This window comes from Ranitomeya variabilis, chromosome 2, assembly GCF_051348905.1.
Source record: "Ranitomeya variabilis isolate aRanVar5 chromosome 2, aRanVar5.hap1, whole genome shotgun sequence".
NCBI lineage: Eukaryota > Metazoa > Chordata > Amphibia > Anura > Dendrobatidae > Ranitomeya > Ranitomeya variabilis.
Genome location: NC_135233.1, coordinates 183036642 through 183042697, shown reverse-complemented (window position 1 = coordinate 183042697; position 6056 = coordinate 183036642).

Below are 6056 nucleotides of genomic sequence, written 5' to 3'. Positions count from 1 at the left end.
CTGGAGTGATGGTTGTTGGAAGTGGGCCTCTATACATCTATGAACATATTGCATTACAAACCAGACGTTTGCAGCTAGAATAGTCATTTACCACATTAACAATATATAGAGTGTATTTCTGAATCATTTATTGTTAATGTTAGCTTCATTGGAAAAAACTGTGCTTTTCTTTCAAAAATAAAGAAATTTCTAAGTGACCCTAAACTTTTGAATGCTAGTGTATATAATAAGAGACAGCACCATATATAACTAGAGAGAATGGACCGTAATAATGGATGATGTTATACATAATAAAAGAAGAAACTATGCAACTAAGGATGGTGTTATACAGAATTAGTGAGTACACTATATACTAAGGGACTGTGCTATATATACGTGAGTAAACTATATACTTAGGAACTGTTATACAAATAAGTACGTACAGTCTATACTAAGGGACTGTGTTAGACATAATAAGCGATAATGTCTTCCTCCACCTCCCCCTGTTCCTAAGTCCATTATAAGTCCCCCTTCCTCCTATCCCAATCCCCAACACCCCTTATTGTCCTCCTCCCCCAACATCCCATTATTGTTCCCTTCCCCACCCCATCCTTGCCCTCTTCACCACCTCCATCATTGCCTCCTCAAGCATCACTACCATTGCTTTCTCCCCCACCACCTCCATCACTTTCTCCTCCCCACGACTCCCATCATTGCCCATTCCACCACCTCCATCATTTCCTCCTCCCCCACACCCCCATTATTGCCCTTTCCACCACCACTTCCATCATTGTTCTTTCCACCACCTCCATCATTGCTTTTTCCCCTTCCACCCCATCATTGCCCTTTCCACCACCTCCATCATTGCTTTCTCCCTTACCACCCCATCTGTTGTGAATTCCGTTCTCGGACTCCCTCCTGTGGTCATGAATGGTACTTTGGTTAGTTCTGCTCTTGGACTCCCTCTGGTGGCTTTGAGCGGAACTGCTGGTCACTGAGGTTGGCTTTGTCAGCTGCTCTCGTTTATTGCTATGCTGGCTTCCCTATTTAACTCCACTCAGATCGTTACTTCATGCCAGCCGTCAATGTTTCAGTATTGGTTCAGATCTCTCTTGGACTTCTCTGAGGACCTGTCTACTCCAGCAGAAGCTAAGTCTTTGCTAGTTCATTTGTTGTTACTGCTTCCTGAACATATTTCTTAGTACTGCTAATTTCTTGTCCAGCTTGCTATCATGATATTCCCTTGCTAGCTGGAAGCTCTGGGGTGCAGAGTGGCACCTCCACACCGTGAGTCGGTGTGGGGAGTCTTTTTGCTTACTCTGTGTGTTTTTTTGTAGTCTGTTGTGCTGACCACATAGTTCCCTTTTCTATCCTCTGACTATTTAGTGAAGTCTGGCCTCCTTTGCTGAAACCTGTTTCATTCCTGTGTTTGTGACTTTCCTCTTAACTCACAGTCAATATATGTGGGGGGCTGCCTTTACCTTTGGGGAATTTCTCTGAGGCAAGGTTAGGCTTCTATTTCTATCTTTAGGGGTAGTTAGCTCTTAGGCTGTGAAGAGGCGTCTAGGGAGAGTTAGGTACGCTCCACGGCTATTTCTAGTGTGTGTGATAGGAGTAGGGTTGCGGTCAGCAGAGTTCCCACTTTCCCAGAGCTTGTTCAAATTTACTAGTTTACTCATCAGGTCATTCCGGGTGCTCCTAACCACCAGGTCCATAACACCCATCATTGCCCTCTCCATCACCTCCATTATTGCCTCCTTCCCCACCACTCCCATCATTGTCTTTTCCACTACCACCATCATTGCCTTCTCCCCCACCTCCATCATTTCCTCCTCCCCCACCATCCCCATCATTGCCCTTTCCACCACATCCATCATTTTCTCCTCCCCCACCAGCCCCATCATTGCCCTTTCCTCCACCGCCATCATTGTCCTTTCTACCACCACCATCCTTGCCCATTCCACCACCTCCGTCATTTCCTCCCCCTCCACCCCCATTATTGCCCTTTCCACCACCTCCATCATTTCCTCCTCCCCACCACCATCATTGCATTCTCCCCCCACCACCATCATTGCCCATTTCACCACCTCCATCATTGCCTTCTCCCCCAACCCCATCATTGCCCATTCCACCACCTCCATCATTTGCTCCTCCTCCCACCATCCCCATCCATGCCCATTCCACCACTTCCATCATTTCCTCCTCCCCCACCATTGCCATCATTGCCCTCTCCATCACCCCATCATTGCCTTCTCCCCATCATTGCCCTCTCCTCCCCTACACACACACACAGGCACACACAACACCACTTACCTCTATGCACATCACAGCCCCTCTCACCTCTCCGCACACTCTGCTGCAGCATCTCTGTCATCTTTCTCTCTCTGGCACAGTCAGCTGCTGAATGATTACATCATCCAACAGCGCTGCCTGTGTGAGAGGAAGCGCAGGCAGGAAGCAGGAAGACAGATGGCTGTAGCTCCACTCTCCCTGCCTGCCGCACATGAAGGGCCAGGTGCCAGATTGCCCTCATTATTAGCTACCCCGCAGGGTCCCCCCTCCATCTCTTGGCCCCGGTAAAACCGCACAGGCTGTACATGCGGTATGTCCACCCATGTTTGGAGCCGGAGGGCTGCTGCTTTTCTGTGACGGCTGTCAGCTTGACACTCGGCACAGAGAGCAGCTGACTCTCAGCCCGGGGGGTGGCAGAATGCAGCCGCTGGGGGAGATACTGCGGACCTCTGCATTAGGCGGCCTGAGTGCGCCCCCTTGCCGGCTGCACCCGTGGCACATGCCCCGGCTGCCCCTCCTAGATACGCCTCTGCCCAGCTATACATCATCCATGGCCGCCAGTGCCTGCCAGTCTGAACATCAGCTATGCACAGTACTCGCCTGCACCTGTCGTTAGTGTCCTGTTCCCATGTGGGATCAGCTGCTACTGCCAGACGCTGCCCTGGAGTGGTATCTGGCAGCTACCTGCTGCACAAGCCTGACCTCACCACTAGAAGCTCCAGTGGATGCCAAGGTAGCTGCTTAGTCACGCCCCTCCAGGGTTAGTCTGGTTTGTGGCACAGTGGGGCCACAATCCTCGCTCGCTCCATCCAGACTGGGCGCGAGAGTTACATGAGGCCTGTGACGGAGATACCCCACTTTCAAATATCTAGCCTGTTTTTTTTTTTTTTTTTTGCAGCAAACGGTTGTCAATAACTAGGCTAAGACACATAAAAAAAAGGCAATGGAGGCCTGAAATGGCACAATTTTGAGCGCACTGATATGCGACCCGTGTGACAAAACCCAGTGTAAAATATCTGCCCTGTAGGTAACTATTTATTTTTTCACCAAACTGGTGTCAATAAATTGTATCACACACGCCAACAAAATTTTATAGTAGCACAGAAATGGCAGAATTTTTTGCACACTCAGATGTGATCGCTGCGAAGGCCAAACCCCTGTTTAAAATAGCTGGATTTTAACACTTTACTATGGAAAGGATCTGGCTGTATTTTGCAGTGTCAACAAGCTAATGGAGAAAATAAACCATGTGCTCTGGTTTGCTTTATTAGTTAATAATCAGGATTAAGATGCAAAAAAAAATTTCCTGGCCACTGAAACCTGGGGGTAGGTATATACGGTAAATATCTGTAATAGGCAGCAGCAGACAGTAATGGAATGAATCCTCTTGCTGTATGCAATGAAGTTTGCCACATACACTGCCTGCCTAGCACTGATACACCATAATTTAGTGTTCAGAAGGACTGTTGGCTTAGCTGGATTTATGTATTCTACGTGGTATAACCACACTAACTTATACACCACCAAATCTCTCCCTATCTCAGCAGAACCTCTCTCTACAATGCCTAAGTCCGGAGCTGACTGGGAGAAGCAGGGAGGCGCCAGGTCTGATATAGACCTAATGATGCTGTGCGGCCAGCCAATCACTGTAATGCTACAACCAACATGGCTGCAGCATTACAGTGTGTGGCAAAGAATCCCTTCATGTTGACTGGCACTCTAAAGAGCACCAAACATGCAAGGCGGGGACCCGAGCTACCGCCGATCAATCCCGGTAATGCTCGGCGAGCTCTACAGAGCATGCTCGCTCATCACTAGTTAGGACCATCCCGATGTGGGTACACCTTGATGCTGGTGGGATGGCTTTTACGTTTTTTTTTAAATAAAAAACAATGTTTACTACGTATCTTACATTATTTATATGCACTATTGTTTCAACTTATTTACTTACAGCAGGTTACATATTCATTTTGTTTCTGACTTTGGTTTTGTCTGTTTTAAAGTAGATCTGTCTTGTTTTCACCATTTGGCTAAATTTAGAGTCTGACTTCTGAGATGCATGACATTGCTGTTGCTTATCCTCTTATCACCCCAGAAAAATATGATTTAGTCAGCACAAACAGAGTCAAATATATGGCTGCCTCAGCACTGTGCCAAAATAGTCTGCAATGTTTTGAAATCTAGTCCCTTAAGATCGTGGCCAAATATCATAAGATAGCATTCCTAAAAATACAGTATCTGCTTGCAGTATATACTGCCCATGCCATAGTGCAACAGCTAATCTTCGGCCTATAGTGTCAGAAGTCATGGAGTAAAGAATTGCATGTGAGCAGCACAAGCTCCTTGTGGTTTTTCACCCTGTCCTTTTATGCTGGGTCCCTCAGGATACCACTGAGTGGATGGATACCTATATCAGCTGAAAAGTATTAAAGACAAAATACACGTAATCAAAAGTTGGGGAATTAAACAAGTCTTAGTTATTTAAATAGAACCAAAGGTTCCCAGCATTTTACAGGAACATATTTAGGGTTTGTTGCCAAAAGCTACTGAGGCAATAACTCATAAGGAAGTTTATCCAATATCATTGGTAGCTATAATTCTTGAAAAAATACAGTAGATTACATTTTTGTGGCAAAAAAAACCTTCATTGCTTATTGTTATCAAGTTTAGACACTATTTTTTTTTATGTAGAAACCATACAAATTAATAGATACTGTATGAAAATGCAGGGCTTACATATAACAAGTTAAGCTACACTAGTAGTAATTTCTAAAGCTGTTTAATCTATAGGAATTGCAATAAATATCTATAAGAAGCCCCTATAGTAAGAATAGACCATCCAGGAAAGAACTACAGCTAATAACAAAAGGAAGTGAAAAAGACTGGAGAATACAAAAAATAAAAATAGACAAAAAGGAAGGAATGGGTAAGAAGGAATTGTGAATTAAAATTTAAATTTTATTGATATAATTTAATAATTATAATTTTAAAAGTAACCATATATCCAATAAAGATGAACATTGGATCTTAGTGTGGGAATTGTTGATATAAGCACCACTAAGAACCACTAAATCCTGATCAGGTTTTTAGACTCAGAGGCAATTGATTAATCAAAGGGTTGCAACCATTGTCCCCAAAATTAATGGTTGGACTCAAGTCTTAGGGTATGTGTCCACGTTCAGGATTGCATCAGGATTTGGTCAGGATTTTTCATCAGTATTTGTAAGCCAAAACCAGAAGTGGGTGATAAATGCAAAAGTGGAGCATATGTTTCTATTATACTTTTCCTCTAATTGTTCCACTCCTTGTTTTGGCTTACAAATACTGATGAAAAATCCTGACCAAATCCTGATGCAATCCTGAACGTGGACACATACCCTTAGGGTATGTGTCCACGTTCAGGTTTGCTTCAGGCTTTGGTCAGGATTTTATACAAGTAAAATCCTGACCAAAAATGCACCTGAGGTCACTGGCAGGTCACCTGCGGTGTTCCTGCGTGTTTTGCTAATTGTAGCAACATGCTGCGTTCTTAAAAAACGCACTGCATGTGCGTTTTCGCGGGAAAAACGCATGCGTTTTTTCCTGCACAGTGGAGACGGGATTTCATTAAATCCCCTCCACTATGCTGTAACATCTGGACGCTGCGTTTTTGATGCTGCGGCTCAGCGCTGCGTCAAAAACGCAGCGTTTCCTGAACGTGGACACATACCCTTAGGCTATTTTCACACTTGCGTCGGTACGGGTCCGTCGCTATGCGTCGGGCCGACGTACCAATGCACGTTGTG